The sequence below is a fragment of the Eurosta solidaginis genome, chromosome 3, assembly GCF_040869045.1.
Source record: "Eurosta solidaginis isolate ZX-2024a chromosome 3, ASM4086904v1, whole genome shotgun sequence".
Classification (NCBI taxonomy): domain Eukaryota; kingdom Metazoa; phylum Arthropoda; class Insecta; order Diptera; family Tephritidae; genus Eurosta; species Eurosta solidaginis.
In genome coordinates, this window is record NC_090321.1 from 234,671,342 (window position 1) to 234,696,579 (window position 25,238).

At 35.4% G+C, this 25,238-nt stretch overlaps 1 long non-coding RNA gene and 1 pseudogene across 1 annotated transcript in view; one reads left to right on the forward strand and one right to left on the reverse strand.

The window, feature by feature from the left end:
• LOC137245248 (uncharacterized) overlaps positions 1-19,338 on the forward strand; it is a 563,221-nt gene extending 543,883 nt beyond the window's left edge. The window contains exon 3 of the long non-coding RNA XR_010951274.1: positions 15,961-19,338. This is a non-coding gene — a long non-coding RNA (uncharacterized lncRNA). The remainder of the gene's footprint in view (positions 1-15,960) is intronic.
• Positions 7,621-8,619, reverse strand: LOC137247018 (sideroflexin-1-3-like; annotated as a pseudogene).
• Positions 19,339-25,238: the final 5,900 nt, after the last annotated feature.

The window sequence follows — 25,238 nt, forward strand, 5'->3', positions numbered from 1 at the left end:
CCCCGCTTTTATAGTTTACGCTGCATACTTCTAGGCTCTTCCATTTCCAGAACTTACCAACTATATTCGTGTGTAGATAGTTCTCATATAGTTTCTACTTGTTTACAATTGTCTACTTTTTTAGCGCTTCTCAGATGTACATATGTGAGTTTGTAGTTTACAGTCTCCCGCACACACATAAGCGTATAAGTAAATTCATCGGTGTGTGACATCTCATCTCTCGCTGCCTTGTATGTAAATGGTGCTCGTCGGAATGTGTACATATGAGTAGACGCAATTATTGATTCGTTTATGTAGATACATAATGATTGAATTATTGATGTGAATTCACGTCACTGCTTAGCATCGGCCTGGAGATGGCAGCACTCCTCAGTTTTGCTAATATTCGTAACAATAATATATATCCAATACAACCGATCGCTCAGATAAGGGGGTATCTTGCCATTTTTTTATATTTATCTTAAAATCATTTAGGTATGTACATCTGTTCACTATATATTTCTTGTCTTATACAGCGCATTATTTGGAGATTACGAATGGGATAAGATTATTTTTCAGCCCCATTCATGAAAGGCATGAAGACTGTATATGTATTTAAACACAGAAATAAAATACTATTATTATTATTATTACTGGCTTATTAAGAAGCAAATGTTTACGCGTTTCCCATCTATACAACAAAAAAAAAACAAAAAAAAAAAAACTGTGCGCCATAGCGTATGACTAATGGACCATTCCATAGAATAAATGCAACTAAGCGCTGATGCATAATCAACGCATACAAACACACACACTTACACATACAGATCTTTTGCATTTAGATAGTAGTTGTTTTCTACATATTTACTCGTATGCACATTTTAATTTTCTGATTTTTTATTTTTTTTTATTTTTTTAATTTCTTGTTTGCAATTGTGAGCAAAAAACAAAACAACCAAATGCATATTTCAAGTAATTTATTTATTTGCAAATGATGTTGTTGTTTTGTCGTTTATTTGCTATTTAAGTATATTTATATGTGCACATTAGAATGCAGCAGCAGCGTCAAATGTCTGCTTTAGTGATTTACAAGCCAATGTACGCTTAGGCCTGTGAAGAGCGCTCATTAGACACAGTCAATAAGTATTTATGTATGTATGTCTGCACATACTAACGTCAATCAATTAGACATATGAAGGTTTGAAGTTAATGACAATGTATACAATTTTAATAGTAATAATTCATAAAATGGTGGGAACTTATTTAGCTGCAAGTTTATTGTTATTTGCTTGTATTTTGATTTAATATTTAAATTAGCTGATTAGAGTAATTACTTTGTTCAACTATCGCTTAGCCTATGCTTCAGCGAAAAAAAAAAAATAAAAAAATTAAAATATTCCTTCACAATTAAACCTCTTCTTTGAAGACTCGTAGAGGTCCACACATTTTTCGAAGAACTTTACTCTCGAACACTCCCAAAGCTGCTTCATCTGATATTGTCATGGTCCATGCTTCTGCATCATATAGCAGGACCAGTACGATAAGTGACTTGTAGAGCATGACTTTGCTTGCCGAGAGAGAACTTTGCTTTTCAATTGCCTACCTAGTCCAAAGTAGCATTTATTGCCAAGTGTGATTCTTCCCTGGATTTTAAAACTGATGTTGTTGCTTGTCTTTATTCTGGTTTCCAATTTCGAATTTGATGGCTTTTAACAGTGACGTGCTAGCTCACTCACCATCAAACCTTTCTTTGCTGCCTCTTTTTCCAGTTTGGAGCAAGCAGAACTTACAGCGTGTGTGTTCAGGCCATTGATATCGATGCCATCAGCATACGCCAGTAAATGTCCGCTTTTGTAGAATATTGTTACAGAGCGGCTCAGTTCTCAAGCATCAAATAAAAGATGTGGCACGATAAGATGACTCGATCTGAAGCCTCTCTTAGTTTATAACGGCTCGAAGAGGTCGTTCCCAACTCTAATTAAGCTGGCGTTGCTCAATGTCATTTTGCAAAGCCGTATACGTTTATTTAGGGAAATAAAATTCTGGTTAAGCGGCTTATCGGTAGGTCCTTTTCGTGCCATCGAAGGCATCTCTAAAACCGACGAAGAAGGGATGTGTGTAAATTCTTTTTTGTAGGGTTTTATCCAAGTTTAGGGCTTTTTGTTAAAATCTGGTCGATAGCAGATTTACCATGACTGAAACGGCGCTGTTAAGGTCCAATCAGCTGACTCACGGTGTGCTCTAATCTTTCGTCCAGCAAGCGTAACAGGGCCTGCTAAGAAGGCTGATTCGGCGATAGTTGGCACAGTTTGCAGAATATCCCTTCTTGTGGACTGGTCAAAGAGCGCTTAGACTGTATGTATGCATGTTTAAACATTTGATATCATATGAATCAATCATATGAAAACGAATCCTATGGAAAATAATGCAATTAATATTTAAAACAAATATTCTTTAAAGTTTATTTCAATAAAAAATCACTGAAATGTCAACTCTAGCCAATTAGCAACGTAATTTGCTGACTTCACCCAAATAAGAGAAAAATCCATACGATTTTCCATTATTTTTTCCACAGTTTAATATAACGGCAACGTAATGTTATCGCTATTATTGATCTGTGTAAAAAAAAAACACGCAATGCATTGACATTTATTCATAATTCAACAAAAACCTCAAGAGATGAAATATCAGATGACCGAACGGCCGCAAACAAATGTATTGATGTGTTTTTTACGCAAATGTATATACAGTCGCTAACACGAAAATAGCAGTGCCGATTTTTATGAAATTTCATCAGTTAAATTCCTCTTTCATTGATACTCAATAATTTAAGAAAAACTTTAATTAATTCTGTAACTAAAACTATGTAAAGTAATCTCAAGAACGTTGTGGAAAAAAATTCGATAAATTCTTACAAAAATGTTTAGTTTTTTTTATTTGTAGCTCATTGACTTTAATGGGGTATACAGTTTTAAAGCCATTAAATTTTAGTCTTACAAAGCACAAGTTGTAGGTCGTTCAAATTTCGCATTGATTTTGGACTTTTTTTTGAAACGTGTTTCAGATTAAAGCTAAAGCACTGAAGAGAATATAATACACCCTTCGGAAAAAAAATTTAAAAAACCAAAGCAAATTTTCAGATACATATACAACTTGTACATTGTGAGACTAAAAACAATTGGGCTATAAAACTGCATAATAGAAAAAATTCAGAGAACTATTTAAAAAAAAATTAAAAACTTTCGTAAGACTTTGTTGGAATTTTCGAATATTTTTCGAAAACCATTTCAAGAGTGGTTTGCATGATTTCAGTTACGAAATTTACAGAAGTTTTATTAAGAACTATCCAAAATAATATAAAGTGCAGCTTAATTGATGAAATTTGTTAAAAATTGCCGCTGTAAATTTTCATGTTCGCAACTGTAGGTGCATACACACAAATATTATGTACAAGTGTTTTTAAAATTTATATTACATGCATATTTATATACAATTAAATAAACAAACATAAATGCATAAATACGTTATATTTATAAATACTAAATTTTGATTACATGTTGTAGCAGCAACGCAGTTGTTGTTATTAAATGTTCAGTTGGTAAGGAACAATAGGAAGTATTTGTCCGTTTTTGCGCAGCTTCGTAATTAAGCTAGAGTTGAATTGCAATGCAAGAACAGCATCGGCACTATAAAAGTTTTGCAAAAATGAAATCCACTACTCAAATATTCATATCTCTATTCATATGTATTTTGTATGTCTGTGTGTAAGCGTAAATGCCATAATAACAAGTTATATGCAACGTTTATGTAAAAACAACACTTCACCTCCACGTTATTTTCCGCTTCATTACAACACTGTTACATCGTGTCAGTAAACCAGGTTTCCATGTTATGATAAAATCTCTCATTTCAAAGCAGTAAAATGTGGCTCTGTAGCCGTGGGCAGCCTGTAGCAAATAGCAAGTGGTAAGCACTTAACGTATGACGTTTTAGTAATGCAAAAAAAAAAACAAAGGATTAGTCGTGAGGAAAAACCCAACAACTGGTAAGCAGATACTTATTTTGAGCTGCGATTAAAACATCATACCATTCGTGATTAATCAGTATATGTGAGGTTCCCATGGACCAGACAGTTCAACCTAACCTTACCTTATAACTTGATTTCACGTCACAACTGGTCGATAAATAAAGTGCGTCAGTATTTTGACCTTACTTAATTGATATGATCCTCTTAAATGTTTTCACTCCATACGGTATTCCATATCAAATAGCATAAATAACTTTAAGATAAATGGTTAAAAAAAAGAAAATATAAAAATCTTGCTTAAGTAACAAAGTTTGGTATCTAGAAAAGTTTTCCAAAAATGTCACCACAACTGAAAACAAAAATAAAACATGATTTTTTTGCAATTTTTTTTACACTTCTGCCACTTCTACTGTTGCTGATGCTACTTACTATAGATTGTGGCAAAAGCAGCTTAAGTAAGCCACTTGGCGACGAAGCATTTCATTCACGATTTTCATATGACTTCCACTATGTCAGCATGGCTATATCATGCACGCATGCGCGTATTGTCGATCGTGGTATAAAAAGGAAGGTAGTTCCACTCAAAATTTTTTGACGTATTTGGGGATTTTGGAAGTTTCATAATGTTTGTTGTTTTGCTAGAAGCGTTCCCATACCGTTACTGGTTAAGGCGAAATTGTGGTTTTTCGGGATGGAAATTTCCTTCAGAATGAAAACGCAATGGCAATATGAGACAATAATAATTTAACAAAATAGTCAATGAAATCTACAAAACCCACAACATCGACGAAAAACAAAAAAGATATTTAACATGCACAGCAGCCACAGCCCCACGCCTTTATGGCCTTCCAAAAGTTCATAAGGAGCACACACCACATATGAGAGCACGATTTATATATCTATTCAGAGTACAGTAAAACATGCAATTTTATTAAAAAATAGTGGATAATGACTCATACATTGGTTAATTACTCATAACTTTGTGGCAGCTTGACCCCTAGACAGTGAATATTTTTCAAGCCATGTTGAAAAAAAGTGTACAGCCAAAGTCTACAGTGAGTGCTAGGTGTTTAATTTGTTAGGTTTGTGGGACGCTACATCCATGTCAAAGCTTAAAGGGCACAACATGTGTATAGGCGGGGCTTGCCCCAAGGTGACTGGTACAACGGAAATAAGAACTCGCATAACTAGTGGCTAACTTGCGAGCTAAAGGGTAATGTTCTCCTTAAAAAATGATTTAACAATTCCCTCCTCAAGCGCTAAGCTCGAATTATACAATAAATAAAATATGTGGACTTGTAGCCAATTTAGCGCCATTCAGTTTCATAAAAATTGCGTTTAAGTATACTAAACTCTTTAGAAATTGCGGTGTCGGGTTATAAGGACATCGTTTGGGCAATCAATTGACAAACGTGTATGTTTTGCCAATATGTTCCGAGCAAACGTACGGGCACTTAAGAAGGCTATATTCCCTTACTATGTATACTTCAAACCATTTTCTTCCACCAAAACCAATTTTCGGGAGCTTATTAAAAACCTTGTTGTTGTTGTAGGCTGATATTTCTAACGCATGCAGCTAATTTTTTTCTTTTTTATTTAAAATAACTATGAAAGTAATTTAGTCATATCCGTTAATATGAAATCCATCAAAATTAAAAAATTCTTAGCATTTTTCATCTGGTTGCTTATTTTTGGTGAAATTGTCATTGTCCCCGCAAAAGTCAAGTGGCTAACGTCTCACTATATGGAACTACTTCCATTTTTTGTATCATGGTAGCGATTGTGTATTAGCGCTTAATTCACTGGCAAAAAGTGGAAATATTTGGCATGTACATTCTTTTATCTAGGCAATTCACAAGGTCTCCTATTCGTTTGTACCATTGTGGATAAGACAAGTGTGACAACTTCTGCATAGACGTCAAAATTAAAAATAGAACCGATCACCTGATTTTTAATTGACTATCGTGTTCTCGTTCTGTGTCTCTATCTATCACCCGCTGAAGATAGCCGGCCCTGTGCGCCGCCATATTGAACATTCTATCAAATCGCTGCCAAAACGCTAACAAGTTGCAATTTTGAACATCCTGTCAGGCAAATCAAAATTTAAATTGGAAACCACGAAAATAACTCAAATCTTAAAATTGTACATGGATATGATACTCTGGTAAATTGCTTAATAGTTACTAAAGCGTATGTACACTTGTTAATTGGGTTGCTAAGACGGATGATGATGGGGTGCTCCGTCTACCATACCGACGAACCTGGGTTCAATTCACGGGCAAAGGAACACCAAACATTTAGAAACAATTTTTTTTCAATTAGAAACAAGTTTTTCTAAGCGGGGTTACTCCACGGCAGTGATTTGGCAAACAAGTGTATTTCTGCCATGAAGAGCTTCTCAGTGGAAACTCGTCTACGGAGTCGGCATAAAACATGTAGCTCCGTGCGGCTTTTTTGTAGGAAAAATTAAAAGGAGCACTACGCAAATTCATATATTTATTTATTTAAAACTAAAACTATAACTAAAAAAGAACTAAAACTTTAACACTAGGACAAAAGTTTAAACTAAAATTAAAACAAAAACTAAATCTGAATTTAGAATTAAAACTAAAACTAACCTATAAACTAAATAAAACTAAAAATTTGAGTAAAACAAAAATTTAAACTAAATGCTGAACTGAAACTGCAACTAAGACTGAAACTAAAATTAAAACTTAAACTTAATCTCAAACTAAAATTAAAACTGAAACTTAAACTTACTGTAAAACTAAAACTAACACTAAAAAAAAAAAACAAAAACTTTGACTAACACTTAAACTAAAACTAAAAAGTTAACTAAAACTACAACTAAAAACTGAATCCTGAACTGAAACTGCAACTACAAAAGAAACTAAAATTAAAACTAAAACTTAAACTAAAAAATAAATCAAAACCACAACTTCAACTGAAAATAACACTACACCTACAACTAAAACTAAAATTCAATCTAAAACTAGAACTAAAACTAAAACTGAATCCTAAATCCAAATTAAAATTAAAACAACAACTTAAATGAAATTAAGCTAAGAATTTGATATAAAGGAAATTATTTTCAGTCCGTACAGTTGCTGCTCTGGTAGTAGGAGTCCTATTTTTTAATTGTCATTCCATTTTGTTTGTCTGCTCTCAGAAATTAATTGCTTAGCTATGCTATCCACATCAACTACAACCGCATCTTTGAGAGCCATGCGGTAGGTCGAGGTATTGCATAAAGCACCTCTGATTTATTATTTTTGATTAGATATTTCTGAGTGCTCTCGCATAAATGCCGCTTAATGTATTGGCCGTCCTTGGGACTACGACGCTCAAGATAGGACAATCGGCAGCTCCCTTCATCCTAACTAACAGTAGATAAATATGTCGATACCATGATGAATAATGGATCTGACGGTGGTCTTATTAATTCTGGATTCCAGTTTTTCTTCCGACATATTTGATTAATTAAATACTTAAAATAATAGTCGTTATCACTTAAAGAAAAACAAAAGATTTTAGTTCACTTTTTAAATTAGTAACTAATAATACTTTTTTAACCTATTTCTGAAAAAGATTTTAAATTTAATAGTTCATTCTCATCACAATCCCTTATTGAACCACACCACTCTCACTTCGGGATATTTCTTCTTCAACGCATTCTGTGCTGCTGCTTCCACAGTGCACAACCCACCGGAGTGCAAATATCAAAAATATACCGCAAATAACCGTCTGTAGTGGTAAACTCAACCACGGTAAACGATTCAACAATTTCCCTGGCTTATCCAATTTATCCACAACAACCGGCGTTAAAGTCATACCCGGTATTGCCATACAAATTCGACTCAACACCACATATGTTATACCAATAACGGCAGCACGTGTCGATAGGCCCACCTCACGTCATTGTTCATTTTGCAACAACACACCATTACGTATCTCATGCAAACGCATCATCGGCACATTTATACAATTTGCTACTGATACTGCAATGAATGGCACAAATCGTCCAACCAATGTAGGCATATTTGCAGTAATATGATTAAGTGATAACGCTGTTGCCATAGCGCCACCAGTTGCCAAACAATAGCATCTAACTAAATCGGTTGTGGTTAATTTGGATGAACCTGAGCGATTGGTGTAATTGTCAATTGCATTGAAGGTTTGATTGAACCATTGCCAGAAAACGAAGGGGCGCGTTGTTTTGTGAAAGGCGAGCACGCAACCGGTGATGATTGTATTCATGGGCATCTGTGCGGACATTCGTCCAACGAGTGGTGACTTTTCACCAGTATCCGGATTAAATGCGGAATCGTAGACATATTTAGCAAGCCATAATTCGTCAAGTGAGCTTACTTCATTGGATACATCTTTGCCGGCGCGATAATTTTTGATGATACGTTCGACGCGTTCCACTTCAGTTGTGTTCGCCAATAAGTTAAGCGGATTTATAAGCAGAAAAAAGTGTTTGAAACGTCCATAGTAGGTGCTCTGGCTGAATTTACTCTGATCGATGTTGACTTTGGGTAAACTGGACATATAACGAATAGAATCTTTTTTTTTCAATTTTCTTCACAAGCGGTGACAAATTTTAATTTTGAAAGGCGAGAATCTTTAGAATTTTTTTTATTATTTGCGTTTATTTTGATTATTCGAAATTTCGACAAGTTAGTAATTATTTTATTTTATTTTAGATACAGAGTGTTTTAAATATTACTCGTTTTTGTGAAGTAAACCTGATGTTAGTTAGAACACGACGACCTTTAAAAATATTACAATTATTTTAAGAAATTTGTACATATATTTAGTTCAAAATTTCTGAGCGAAGGTATTTTTGAAACAAATTCTGAAGTAAGTGTTTTCGAAAATATTGTAGAATAGGGATTTTTCGAACTGGCAGCAGAGATATGGTGATATTCGACTTAGCCATCTATGTGTGGAACGTGTGTGATCTAACTTAGCGGCTTCCCTTATCCTCAGAAACTCTATTGCATAAAAAAGTTAAAAAAAAAATGTAGTTTAAAATTCATGCTTCTTCAATCGGAAGAAAAATGTACGTTCACATAAAATTCACACTTACTTAACCAAGCATCAAGATATATCTTATATATATACAGCGTTCTCTATTGAAACAAAAACTTACACATTACAAGAGTAGTCACCAAAATTGAAACTTTTGCTGTGTTGGTAAGAATAGTATTGTTGATACGAGCAACGAGGCAAGACTTGTGCACGCATGTTTGTTAACCTTTAGAAAACATTACGTTTATATGCCATTAATTATTACATTAGTGCTTGGATCCAACAAAAAACTAAAAAAAAAAATATTTTCCTAGCATTAAAATTAAAACGAAGGGAGCGCGATGAATAATTTCAATAGCTGACGACCTCTGCATTATAATTAAGAAGCGCAGACGACTGTATGCATGACCATAACCAAATTTATATCTCTTACTCTCCCCCTCTCTCTATGTCTCGCAACATCTTCTCCTCCCTTTCTATACCTCCAGGCATGCTTAACCAACGAAACGATATCATTTCGTTACGATAATCAACGTTAATAAACGAAACGAAGTCATTTCGTTTCGTTTATTAACGTTAAGATCGTCAAATTAACGAAATGATTTCGTTCCGTTTTCTGCCATATCAAAACGAAATCAAATCGTTTATGTTGATTATTAATTTCAAACTATGCTGGCAAAGCTGATTGATGGCGGAGTCATTAAAGGTGAAAGCATTATCCAAGCTGATTGCAACTTTTCTCATGAATTTTGACAGTACGAACATTTCTCAGAGTGTTTTTGACATTACCACCAACGAATTACACAAACAAATTACATAGAGTTTGTGTGTGTATGTGTGCTCGTTGTTGCCACCTTACGGCTTCACCATGGCTATAGCATTGCCAGCATAATTCAAACATAAAGTATCAAGTTTTCGTTAACGTTTTTAACGTTAACGAAAGCTTTTCGTTTCGGTTAAAAACGAGATACAATTTATCTTGATAATTTCTTTATCGATAATATTTCGAAGTGTTTCAACGGAAACGGTGGAAATTTTTTGATAAACGATTAGCTTAACGTTAAGGTGCATCCCTGTATACCTCTCCTTCATCTTCCTCCCGCTCTTCCTTTACTTCTTCCTTTTCTCTGCTCCTCTCTCTCCACCTGTCTTATTTTTCCTTTCTTCACTATTCTGCGTTTTTTCTCCAACAAAGAAAGATGTTCCATCTCAATCTCCTGCTCCGCCTTATTCTATAATCGGCACTTCCACCACTTTCGTATAAAACTTAACAGGAACTTTTATATATACTCCGATTGGTTCTTTTTTAATATTAAATATATGTGTAAGTAGGCTTTCCAATCTATATTTTATGTGCGAATAAAACTAAATTATTCCACTGTTTTCCCAACGTTTCGCTAATATTTTTATTTTTAGCATCATCAGGGGAATATTTATTAATATATCTGTTACAAACAGTATATAAAAATTATGAAAATTATCAATTAGTTTTCAAAACAGACATGAAAAACAACAAAGAAAAACAATTTGGTGAATAGTTTAACATTTAACAAGATAAACTTACGTTATTTTGTCATTAAATCAAAACTGTTGTAAAAAACATTAAAAACATAAATCATCACAATATAATCATTACCATCTGACTATCATGGTAGCTTTGTCAATACTAAAAATTATTGTTTTGTAAACAAACAATGTAAGCGGCCGCTATGTTTTCCGTATCTTCGCGTTTATTGATCGTCTTTTCTCGTCTTTCCATAATTCTCAGGCTCTCAAGTGTATATCTTGTTGCTTCTCTCTTTTCCTTATCAATAATTTTCGTGTTGGTAAAGTCAGCTGAATGTCCACTTGTTAATATATGTTGCGCTAGTGCTGTACTTGTTTTTTGTTTTCTGATGTCCGCTTCATGCTCGCCTAGTCTAACAGAAAGAGGTCGTTTTGTAGCACCATTCTACATTCGTCGTTTTCATCGCCTTTGCATGTTACCTCGTATATAACATTGTTTTGTTGTTGGTGTTCTAAGGGATGCTTTGTTCTTGTATATATTGTGGACATGGTTTGGTTTGACCTGTAAGCTAGTACTGTGTTAGGTGTTTTTGCTATGCTGTGGTAAACATTTTCGGTGAGTCGTGGTATGTATGTTGCGCTGAAGAATTTCTTTTGTGTTTGTGGTTCCGAATTTGTTATTATTTGGTTGTGGCAGTTTCTTTTCATGAGCTCCTGGTCTATTAATTCGCGTATTAAACTTTTTGGATAATTATTTTTGCTTAGAATATTGTTTAGTTTTTCTAAGTTTGTTTCGTGAAATTTATTGTGGGTTATGACAGGAACATTCTTTGCACGTCCATGCTCCGTCATTAAAAATGTAACAAAATTTTCCAAGGGGGTGGGAGAGATAGACCAAATTTTGTCATTTATAAATTAATATACTATATAGATCTCGAAAAAAATATCTTGGGGCAAGCAACCTAGCTTAAGACACAAAGAAATATATGTATTCCAAAAAAGTTTAATCTTTTGTTTAATCGTTTTAAAAGAAGAGTATGTTTTGAAAAATGTATTCGGGTTTAGTCGGGTTTATTGCATAAATAATAACTAGAGCTAACGATTTATCGAACTCGAGGAGAGGAGAGATTTCTCGCAAGTATCGCCTTCGTGCGAGATTCTCGAATCTGGAAATACTCGTAAATCTCGCGATCTTCTCGAAATTCTATTTAATCAATTCATTGGCTGGTTTATATAGAGTTTACGATTTATTTTGAATTAATACCACAATTAAAAAAGCACCGAAATACGTAGAGTACTGCCGTTGCAGCAATTTAATTGAATTTCGAGAAGCTCGCGAGCAATACGAGTAATTCGAGATTCGAAAATCTCGCGAGAAACCGAGTTCTGGTTTTCTCCATAAAAAATTAGAATATTATGAAAAAAATTATATAAATAGGTTTTCTTGAAGTATCATTGAAAAGGCAATTTAATCAACAAAAAAAAAAAAAAAAATTAGTAAAAAAAAAAACAAATTGTAAATACTATGAAAACAGCGAATAAGTTGAACGTCGAGAAGCTCGCGAGATTTCCGAGTATTTCGATATACGAGAATCGAGAGATGATGAGTTCTCGATTTCTCGGGTCTTGGAATTCTCGCTTGTGTTCGAGAAGAAATCGTAAGCTCTAATATCACTGGTCGACGGCCAAAATTTACCAGAGACGCCGGTATGAAGTTCGTATGTAAAACCACCCCCTGATTTCGAAAATCGAGTTCATTTTTGATTCTATGGTACCGTTTTTGAGATATTTGCAATTTACCGTTATTCGAAAAAACCAAAAAGATGGCTCCCTTTAATTACGCATATCTCACGAATAGGTCAGGAATTGGGTTTACAGAATCGGAAAGATGATAAAATTTTCTATAAATGCATCATACATTGTTTTTTGCTCAAGCAGATAGTTTTCGAGATATTAGCTTATCATTTCATATTTTTGTTTTTTTTATGAAAAAATATGAAAAAAATTACTTTTTGCGAGGGCAGCATTCCAAAACCATAACTTTTTTCCAAATAATTTTTTCTTTACCTAAAGCTCCGTTTAATTATAAAAAAGATAAGCTATCACCGAAGAAAATCGATGTAAAACTGCGTAAGTTATAAGCGATCAAATAAAAATATCCAGGTTGCGGAATTTTAACGTATACCTCAAAACGTATGTATGGTATAAAGAAGAGTGAAATATCTAGCTATGCTCTGTTTCTATTTAGTTAAAAGTTCAATTTATGAATAAAATTACCTATATTTTTAATTTTTTTTTAATTTATTTATGTTTATACTATATTCTAACAATATTTATCTTAATTTGATTTTACTATGTAGTCGAAATAATTATGTGTTCTACTTTGACGCTTATTCAGTTTAGGATCGGTTACTCTTATGGGAGTCCAGCAGTTATCACCCATCATTGCGACGTCCAGAATCCGTGATATCGATTCTCAATTAATTTCATTTGCTTATGAAACCTTTCGCCATGTTCGTCACTTTCGTCGCCAAGATTTGCCGGAAAAAATCTCAAATGTGAGTGCAGAAAGTGTATTTTTAAAGACATATTTACGCCTGGAAGGAAAATATTAGTTAGGTAAACAAGTTATAGAATTTTGGGAAATTAATTTTAATAAGTCTTTAATATTTACCCATTTTCGCATAATTATTGATTAAGTCGTTCACTATATGCTCGTAGTTAGGGCTTTTGTATCTACCGAGAAAAGAAGCAACGACCTTTTCAAAGGATTTTCACGCTGCTGCCTCAACTGATGAGAGTAGTCTTTTGAATTGATTACTGTTGATCAACTTTTTTATTTGTGCTCCAACAAAAATACCTTCCTTTATCTTGGCTTGAGAAATATCTGGAAAAATTGTTTTCAAATAGTCAAATGCTTCGCCTTTTTTGTCCAAAGCCTTAACAAAGTTTTTAATGAGACCGAGCTTGATGTGTAAGGGGAAGTATGATTTTCTCTTTCTTGACAAGATGGGCGTATTTGATGTTATTCACACCAATGGTAAACTCGACTCTTTCCGGCCAATCCTTTCTGACGTAGTGGTCCTTACTAGCGCGGCTATCCCACTTGTAGAGGAAGCAGCAGTGCTTGGTGTAGCCACTTTGTAGACCGCATAGCATTGCAACGACTTTGATATCAGAACATATTTTCCAATCATGCTCTCCATATTTGATAAATTTGAGTAGTATTTGCATTTCCTCGTAGGTTTCCTTTGTATTTACTGCATGTGCGATCGGGATAGAAGGCTTTTTGTTGCCAATATGCAATAATACAGCCTTCAAACTCAGTTTATTGCTGTCTGTGAAAAATCGCCACTCTTTTGAATCATATGTTTGACCAAACTCTTTGAATAAACCAGGATTGTCGTTGCAGTAGCATATACTGTCTTTCTTGGTATAGTGTTTGGAAAATGGTTCGTGACGAGTTCTACAATATATCACTTTAATATCGGATGACACAAATTTAAATTGTTGCATACCAGAAGTGTCGATTTCGGCCTTTTCCTTGAATAGTTCCAAATCTCTTATCCAATCATTAAGTTGTGCTTGTGACAGAACGTTTCTCTCGTTTTCCAAGCGAAATTTAGTACAACTTGATTCCCCGAACTCAGATATTACTGTTGACAGTGGAACTGGATCCGCAACTGCCGTTGAATGTAGTACTGGTAATGTCACTTTAGGTACGCTGGCATATATTACTCTTCTTGATCTTCCAACGCCAAGTACTTTTGTTTGACAAATATAACACTATATTGAATGGCAAGTAGGTTCTCTCCATATCATTGGTGTATCAAATTTTATTTGTTGTCCTGATTCCGACTGAATCAATTCTACTCGACACGACGTACACAAAGTGTTCGGTGTCCATGGTTTTTCAGCATTTTTAGGCTCAATGCCAAAATACTTGGAGTATAAAGTTTTGATATGATCTGAGAACACTCGTCGTCGCCTTATGATAGCATATTGGCCACACATGAAACAGAATATATCTGGATCGTTATTACACTCAAATTCTCGCGTCCTTTTACTCATTTTATTTTTTTTAATAAATCACAGTTTTGTAATTTGACTTATGAACTCTCCGGCGAGCCTTGCAGATGTTATAAAGTTTCAAGGCGCATTAACTCAAATTTATACTCGGAACAAGAATAAAATTGAAAAAATCAAAACTTACCTAAACAGAAAGGTTCCTTTTTATACGAAGCCGGGAAAAGAAAATACTACCTGCTTTAGATGTAGGCTTTAAAAATTTTCTGTGTCTTATAATTTTGAAAATCTACCTGAATACTTACCCGTAAGTGATGGAAGTACATGTTTATAACTACATGTCTACAGCAGGTTTCGAACCCAACCACTCTTCCTTTCGATGCAACCACTCTACCTACTATAAAACAATTCGAGTATTAAAAGTACTATTTGATTTATTGAAAGAAAAAGTATTATCATTGTTATGCTGTTATTCGTTTATCCGGATAATATCCCATTTGCACTTTATACCTTTAATATATGTATGTATACATACATTGAAGTTGCGCAACCTGGGTATTTTTATTTGATCGCTTATAACTTACGTAGTATTGCATCGATTTTCTTCCATGATAGACTATCTTTTTTCTAATTAAACAGAGCTTTACGTAAATAAAAAATATTTGTAAAAAAAGTTGTGGTTTTGGAATGCTGCCCTCGCAAAAAGTAATTTTTTTCATATTTTTTCATAAAAAAAACAAAAATCTGAAATGATAAGCTAATATCTCGAAAACTATCTGCTTGAGCAAAAAACAATGTATGATGCATTTATATTAAATTTTATCGTCTTTGCGATTCTGTAAATTGCTTAACCCTTTCGTAAGATATACGTATTTAAAGGGAGCCATCTTTTTGGGTTTTTCGAATAACGGTAAATTGCAAATATCTCAAAAACGGTACCACAGAATCAAAAATTAACTCAATTTTCGAAATAAGGGGGTGATTTGACATACGAATTTCATAACGGCGTTTCTGGTAAAGAGAAAAAGTTGAAATTCGTGGTCCAGTGTATTTATATGACGCCGGCTGTCCCTTTTCAAGCTTTTTTCTAAAAAATAAACAATGGACATGAAGGAGTTCTTTTGCCGAAGTTATGTTTCAACGTTTGATTTAAAGCAAACACGCACACAAAGTGCTTTTGGGTGCAGTTTTTTAAATATTTCATAGCTTAATTGCAAGTGCGAATTCATTAAATTATAGAATTAGCGACTTAATTTTATAAGATGTATATATTTTTTTGACTTTGGTATAACCATTGAATCTTCCACTAGATTTTTAATGAGTATAGTACGTTTTAATAAACACATTTTTAACATCTACTAACTAGTTTTATTTCGGTCTTCTTTCAGGTATGTTAATTAAAGACCATAAGTCAAAGCACGGAAACTATTTAAAGCTGGTATGAAATATTTCGATAAACTATGTAAGTTAAAATCACCTGATTATTTACGACGTCTCTTCTTAAACTCTATTGCTTAAAAGTTACATGTTTGCAGTGTACTTTGTTGTTGCAAGCGGTGTAATAGATATAAAGTCATAACCAAATAAGCTAATAACCAGGGCCATTTAAGTACCTCAACTATAAAAAAAGTTTGTTTCAATGTTAAAAACGAGGGAAGTCGAGTTTTTTAGACTGCATTAGTAATAAGAATCCCCTAAAACGCATAAAAGCGCATAATAGTGAAGTTACCGAAGCATATTCGGCGACGCAAAAAATTAATGGGTCGATATTTTATTGCAAATTAGTCGCTCATTCTTTAAGAAGAGGAACAATTTGTTGCACTTTTCTTTTTTAGGGTGCTTGGCTAAATATACTTGAAGTCAGCAGGTACCCTCCTAAAATCTGACTAACACTTCTCTGCTGGAAATGTGACTTAGCTGGTTTTTTATTTTTGCAAAGCTTTATCCATAAAGTTGCTGGTATATAAACTCGCTCTTGTACCCTCCATATATAGCAACAAAACTAGCAAACAAAATATCACATCAATTTTGAGTTAATTTAATGCCGCTAAAAAAGGCAATGACCGGTAAAGCAATCGAATTCTTGAATTCTTACTTTAGAAATAACAAAAATAGTCAAGGCTTTCCAGTTAATATTTTTAAAAGACTCGATTTGCTTAAATTGTGCAATGTTACCAAAGCATAAACTAAATGTTGACACATATAATTATGTTTGTTTGTATGTAAAATGCCGGCCGGCATTTGTGGTGTAATACACAAAAAAAAAAAAAAGATGGTGACGGCAAAGTTTTGAAAGCCATTTATTTTATTGACCCATTTGTTTTATAGATTCCAAAAAATAAAGTATCACTTCAAAAAGCTCTTACTTCATTCTTGATACTACTTATGACACTAAGTGTAACTCTAAAAAAAAAAATAGAAAAACTTGGCGCGCTTACCACCAAGCAGATTTAGGCCGAGTTTTTTTCAATTTGCGTCGAACTTCTCTTAAATCTTCTAATTGAAAAAACTTTTTTAAATATCTTAATGTTAACTTACCCGAGACATGAATCCAAGAGTTTCGCACCGCCGTCGATAGCAGCATGTATATAGGACAGGCAGGTCCACAGAAATCCAAAGTGTGTTCGAGTGCGGGGAGGTTGCGCTAAGTGTATTTTTGGACAAAAAGGGGGCATTTGACACGGCCCACTAGAGTGTGAATCGGGCACTTGAAAGAGGAGAGATACAACATCCAATCCGCATTTGGATAAACCCCCACTGCGTACCAGGATTGCCGAAACCTGGAGTGGGGACGGTATAGTAGCGATCAAGACAACGAAGAGATGTCCAAAAGGGGGCGTCCCGTCATCCGTGGAGCCTGGTATTAGATGAACTTCTACAGAGGCTCCCAGAAAACGGAATCCGATGTTAGGGATATGCGGTTGATATTGTTATAAATGTAAGATGCAGATTTGGGATCACCCTTTGCGACATAATGCAAAGGGCATTGAGGTTAACGAAAGAATGGTGTACTGAGATAGGGCTAAGCACCAACCCTATCAAGGCAGCCATTGCGCCCTTCATCAGGAAAAGAAAACACGAGGAAGCTAATTAAGTTTGAGAAGCGATTCCAAATAGAGCTGGGGAACAAGTGCATGTGGGACACCTCCAAAATTGAAGAGCTTGACCAGAAACGAAGTTCTCGTCATAATCCGGTGTGCAGAGACAACAGCGGGGATATACAAACTAGAGAATCAGTATACTCACCGATAGCCAGGCTGCGCTCAAGGTACTATCGTCAGTTGAGATTATATCATCAACAGTCCTTGAGTGCCACCGTGGTGTGATTGTAGCGTGCTCCGCCTACCACACCGTATGCCCTGTGTTCACACCCCGGGCAAAGTAACATCAAAGTTTTAGAAATAAGGTTTTTCAATTAGATGACAAATTTTCTAAGCGGGGTCGCCCCTCGGCAGTGTTTGGCAAGCGCTCCGGGTGTATTTCTGCCATGAAAAGCTCTCCGTGAAAACTCATCTGCCTTGCAGATGCCGTTCGGAGTCGACATAAATCATGTAGATCCCGTCCGGCCAATTTGTAGGAAAAAGCAAGAGGAGCACGACGCAAATTGGAAGAGAAGCTCGGCCTTAGATCTCTTCGGAGGTTATCGCGCCTTACATTTATTTATTTATTTAGTCCTTGAGTGCGTAGAGAGGTTAAACAGTTCAGCGGACAATAACAGCATCCGTTTAGCATGGGTACACAGAGGAGTCGATGGTAACGAGCACGCGGACGAGTTCAGGCAAAAAAAGGAGTGCCTCAGAGAACAATACTAGCGCGAAAGTCCAGGACTTCGGCAGGAAAAGGCACTAATGGGAAGGTACAACTCAAAGGGATATAAAGCCATGATTAACCTCCCAAAAAGCAGCCTTAGTATTTTAGCAGGCATACTCACAGGTCACAGCAGGCTAAAGAGCCACAATCATAAACTAGGTATATCGTCTAGTAGCCTCTGTCTATTCTGTGATCGCGAAGGTGAGACTGCAGAATACTTCCTGATGGAATTAGATACAGTCGTGAGAGGAAGACTTAGGATCCTAGGATCACCAAAATTAGAAAGTAGTCACATACACTCTTTGAAGTCGAGAACGATTCTGAATTTTCTCAGAGAACTCACTTTGGACGAGGTGTTGTGAAGAGAATGAGGGCACAATAGACCAATAGGTCGCAGTGCTTAACCTCCCAACATATCTATCTATCTATCTATGGTTGATCTACTTACTTGACCATTGTTATTAGCTTACTCGCTCACGTATGTCGTTATATATGTTGCAAACCTTACAAAAACAAAATCACAAAGAAATAGAGTCAATAGTTTTATTTTCGCAACAATTTAGCGACAAAATATCAGCTAAGTCGTATTTCGATCAGTGCGACGGATTCTTTCTCTTCGCAAATAATGATCGAATAATTTGTGCCAGCATAACACTCCGAAATTCAGCAAACTTTTTTTGTTTTGGTTACTGTGGCAAATATAAAATCTTTCTGAAATATTTCGCATTTGCTGCAAGTTATGAACATATACAAATATTTCATTGTACTATAAATATTTTAACATGCATGGACATTCATATACATATATAAATTGCATATGAAAACAAGTAAGGGAGGCTAAGTTCGGGTGTAACCGAACATTACATACTCAGTTGAGAGCTATGGAGACAAAATAAGGGAAAATCATCAGGTAGGAAAATGAACCTAGGGAACCCCTGGAATGTGTTGTTTGTACGATATGGCGTTAATGAGTATTTTAAAAGAGAGTGGGCTTTAGTTTTATAGGTGGACACCTTTTCGAGATATCGCCATGAAGGTGGACCAGGGATGACTCTAGAATGCGTTTATACAATATGGGTATCAAATGAAAGGTGTTAAAGAGTATTTTAAAAGGGAGTGGGCCTTAGTTCTATGGGTGGACGCCTTTTCGAGATATTGCCATAAAGGTGGACCAGGGGTGACCCTAGAATTTGTTTGTACGATATGGGTATCAAATGAAAGGTGTTAATGAGTATTTTAAAAGGGAGTGGGCCTTAGTTCTATGGGTGGACGCCTTTTCGAGATATCGCCATAAAGGTGGACCAGGGGTGACTCTAGAATTTGTACGATATGGGTATCAAATGAAAGGCGTTAATGAGTATTTTAAAAGAGAGTGGGCCTTAGTTTTATAGGTGGACACCTTTTCGAGATATCGCCATGAAGGTGGACCAGGGATGACTCTAGAATGCGTTTATACAATATGGGTATCAAACGAAAGGTGTTAATCAGTATTTTAAAAGGGAGTGGGCCTTAGTTCTATGGGTGGACGCCTTAAAGGTAGATATAAAGGCGGACCAGGGGTGACTCTAGAATTTGTTTGTACGATATGGGTATCAAATGAAAGATGTTAATTAGTATTTTAAAAGGGAGTGGGCCTTAGATTGATAAGTGGACGCCTTTTCGAGATATCGCAATAAAGGTGGACCAGGGTGACTCTTGAATTTGTTTGTACGATATGGGTATCAAATGAAAGGTGTTAATGCGTATTTTAAAAGGGAGTGGGCCCCAGTTTAAAAGTGGACGCCTTTTCGAGATATCGCCATAAAGGTGGACCAAGGGTGACTCTATAATGTGTTTGTACAATATGGGTGTCCAATTAAAGGTATTCATAAGAATTTTAAAAGGGAGTTGTGGTAGTTGTATATGTTAAGGCGTTTTCGAGATTTCTACCAAAATGTGGACCAGGGTAACCCAGAACGTCATCTGTCGGGTACCGCTAATTTATTTATATATGTAATACCACGAACAGTATTCCTGCCATGATTCCAAGGGCTTTCGATTTCGCCCTGCAGAACTTTTTCATTTTCTTCTACTTAATATGGTAGGTGTCACACCCATTTTACAAAGTTTTTTTCTAAAGTTATATTTTGCGTCAATAAACCAATGCAATTACCATGTTTCATCCCTTTTTCGTATTTGGTGTAGAATTATGGCATTTTTATTTCATTTTTCGTAATTTTCGAAATCGAAAAAGTGGGCGTGGTCATAGTCGGATTTCGGCCATTTTTTATACCAATACAAAGTGTGTTCAGGTAATTATGTGAACTGAGTTTAGTAAATATATATCGATTTTTGCTCAAGTTATCGCGTTAACGGCCGAGCGGAAGGACAGACGATCGGCTGTGTATAAAAACTGGGCGTGGCTTCAACCGATTTCGCCCTTTTTCAATGAAAACAGTTATCGTCCTAGAGTATAAGGGCCTACCAAATTTCACAAGGATTGGTAAATATTTGTTCGACTTATGGCATTAAATGTATCCTAGACAAATCAAATGAAAAAGGGCGGAGCCATGCCCATTTTGAAATTTGCTTTTGTTTTTGTATTTTGTTGCACCATATCATTACTGGAGTTGAATGTTGACATAAATTACTTATATACTGTAAAGATATTAAATTTTTTGTTAAAATTTTACTTTAAACACTTTTTTTTTAAAGTGGGCGTGGTCCTTCTCCGATTTTGCTAATTTTTATCAAGAGTACATATAGTAATAGGAGTAACGTTCCTGCCAAATTTCATCATGATATCTTCAACGACTGCCAAATTACAGCTTGCAAAAATTTTAAATTACCTTCTTTTAAAAGTGGGCGGTGCCACGCCCATTGTCCAAAATTTTACTAATTTTCTATTCTGCGTCATAAGCTCAACTCATTTACCAAGTTTTGTCGCTCTATCTGTCTTTTATAATGAATTATCGCACTTTTTCGGTTTTTCGAAATTTTCGATATCGAAAAAGTGGGCGTGGTTATAATCCGATATCGTTCATTTTAAATAACGATCTGAGATGAGTGCTCAGGAACCTACATACCAAATTTCATCAAGATACCTCAAAATTTACTCAAGCTATCGTGTTAACGGCCGGACGGACGGACGGACACGGCTCAATTAAATTTTTTTTCGATCCTGATTATTTTGATATATGGAAGTCTATATCTATCTCGATTCCTTTATATATGTACAACCAACCGTTATCCAATCAAACTTAATATACTCTGTGGGCTCTGCTCAACTGAGTATAAACAAGTAAGGAAGGCTAAGTTCGGGTGTGACCGAACATTAAATACTCAGTTGAGAGCTATGGAGACAAAATAAGGAAAATCACCATGTAGGAAAATGTACCTAGGGTAACCCTGGAATGTATTTGTATGACATGTGTATCAAATGGAAGGTATTAAAGAGTATTTTAAGAGAGAGTAGGCCATAGTTCTATGGATGGACGCCATTTAGGGATGTCGCCATAAAGGTGGACCAGGGCTGATTCTAGAATTTGTTTGTACGATATGGGTATCAAATGAAAGGTGTTACTAAGCATTTTAAGAGGGAGCGGGCCTTAGGTCTATCGGTGGACGCCTTTTCGAGATATCGCCATTAAGGTGGGCCAGGGGTGACTCTAGAATGTGTTTGTACGATATGGGTATCAAATGAAAGGTGGTAATGAGTATTTTAAAAGGGAATGGGCTTTAGTTCTATAGGTGAACGCCTTTTCGAGAAATCGCCATAAAGGTGGACCAGGGGTGACTCAAGAATATGTTTGTACGATATGGGTATCAAATGAAAGGTGTTAATGAGTATTTTCAAAGGGAGTGATCCTTAGTTCCATAGGTGGACGCCCTTCCGGGATATCGCCATTAGGGTGGGCCAGGGGTGACTCTAGAATGTTTGTACGATATGGGTATCAAACGAAAGGTGTTACTGAGCATTTTAACAGGGAGTGGGCATTAGGTCTATAGGTGGACGCCTTTTAGAGATATCGCCATTAGGGTGGGCCAGGGTGACTCTAGAATGTGTTTGTACGATATGGGTATCAAATGAAAGGTGGTAATGAGTATTTTAAAAGGAAGTAATCCTTAGTTCTATAGGTTGACGCCTTTTCGAGATATCGCCATAAAGGTGGACGAAGGGTGACTCTAGAATGTTTGTACGATATGGATATCAAAAGAAAGGTGTTACTGAGCATTTCAAGAGGGAGTGGGCAATAGGTCTATAAGTGGCCACCTTTTCGAGATATCGCCATTAGGGTGGGCCAGGGGTGATTCTAGAATGTTTGTACGATATGGGTATCAAACGAAAGGTGTTACTGAGCATTTTAAGAGGGAGTGGGCATTAGGTCTATAGGTGGAGGCCTTTTCGAGACATCGCCAATAGGGTGGGCCAGGGGTGACTCTAGAATGTTTGTACGATATGGGTAAATAACGAAAGGTGTTACTGATCATTTTAAGAGGGAGTGGGCATTAGGTCTATAGGTGGACGCCTTTTCGAGATATCGCCATTAGGGTGGGCCAGAGGTGACTCTAGAATGTATTGGTACGATATGGATATCAAATTAAAGGTATTAATAAGGGTTTTAAAAGCGAGTGGCCCTTAGATGTATATGTGAAGGCGTTTTCGCGATATCGACCAAAATGTGGACCAGGTGATCCAGAAAATCATCTGTCGGGTACTGCTAATTTATTTATATATGCACTACCACGAACAGTATTCCTGCCAAGATTCCAAGGGCTGTTGATTTCGCCTTGTAGAACTTTTTCATTTTCTTCTACTTAATATGGTAGGTGTCACACCCATTTTACAAAGTTTTTTCCTAAGTTATATCTTGCGTCAATAAACCAATCCAGTTACCATGTTTCATCCCTTTTTTCGTATTTGGTATAGAATTATGGCATTTTTTTCATTTTTCGTAATTTTCGATATCGATAAAGTGGGCGTGGTTATGGTCGGATTTCGGCCATTTTTTACACCAAGATAGAGTGAGTTCAGATAAGTAGGTGGGCTAAGTTTAGTAAAGATATATCGTTGTTTGCTCAAGTTATCGTGTTAACGGCCGAGCGGAAGGACAGACGGTGGACTGTGTATAAAAACTGGGCGTGGCTTCCACCGATTTCGCCCATTTTCACAGAGAACAGTTACCAACATAGAATCTATGTCCCTACCAAATTTGAGGATTGGTAAATTTTTGTTCGACTTATGGCATTAAAAGTATTCTAGACAAACTAAATGAAACTGGGCGGAGCCACGCCCATTTTGAAATTTTCTTTTATTTTTGTATTTTGTTGCATCATATCATTACAGGAGTTGAATTTTGACTTAATTTACTTATATACAGTAAAGATATTAAATTTTTTGTTAAAATTTGAATTTAAAAAAAAAATTTTTTAAAAAGTGGGCGTGTTCTTCATCCAATTTTACAAATTTTTATTTAGCATATATATAGTAATAGTAGTAGCGTTCCTGCCAAATTTCATCATGATATCTTCAACGACTGCCAAATTACAGCTTGCAAAACTTTTAAATTACCTTCTTGTAAAAGTGGGCGGTGCCACGCCCATTGTCCAAAATCTTACTAATTCTCTATTCTGTGTCATAACGTCAACCCATCTGCCAAGTTTCATCGCTTTAACCGCCTTTGGCAATGAATTATCGCATTTTTTCGGTTTTTCGAAATTTTCGATATCGAAAAAGTGGGCGTGGTTATAGTCCGATATCGTTCATTTTAAATAGCGATCTGAGATGAGTGCCCAGGAATCTACATACCAAATTTCATCAAGATACCTCAAAACTTACTCAAGTTATCGTGTTAACGGCGGACGGACGGACGGACGGACGGACGGACGGACGGACGGACGGACGGACATGGCTCAATCAAATTTTTTTTCGATCCTGATTATTTTGATATATGGAAGTCTATATCTATCTCGATTCCTTTATATATGTACAACCAACCGTTATCCAATCAAACTTAATATACTCTGTGAGCTCTGCTCAACTGAGTATAAAAAGAGTTTAAATGCATTTCAATCATCATGCAATTAGTAACGTATACGCAACCGTATACGTCGTGCAATGCCGTTGAGTTCAAGGCTAAAAAGTTGTACTTTAAAAAGTGTAAAAAGTGAATAAATGCGTTTTTATCAATAAACCTTCATTTGTATATATGAATGTGCCACTCAACACAGCCATTAGTTTCTATATTTAGCTTATTTTTTGAGAAGCTTTCTGTAGTCAGTTTAAAAAAAACACCACATATGGATATAATAATTCAAAAATGGTGCTCTTTTATGTCATCGCAAAAATATCTTATTATTTGTAGCAAAATTAAAATAAATATTCACGTTTTTCCACGCGTAATTAATTGCTCAAAGAGAAGTGTTACAAAGATGTGCGATGAATGCATTAACAGCAGCGTACACGAAAAAGCAGTGAAAATTTTAATAAAATTTTGTCAATTTTATTCTTCTCTTTTTGTTAACGTTAATTTAAGAAAAAGCATTTAAAAGTTTTTAACTGAAACTATGCTAACAAATGTCAAGAACAATTTCGAAAAAAATCGAAAAAAAAATTCCAAACTTTTGTAATGCAGTTTTTTACTCCCACCAGTTTTAGTCTCACAAAGTACAAATTATCGCAAACTTCGCATTTATTTTGGGCTTTTTTCGTACGGAGTTGTAATTATATTTTGCCAGACACCGGTCTTTATTTTTTATATGGAAAAAAATCTGAGACACATTCACAAAAAATTGTCAATGCGAATTTCCCGAGGCCTGTAACTTTTATTTTGTTAGACTAAAATTGGTTGCGCTACAAAAATGCATACGTAGAAAA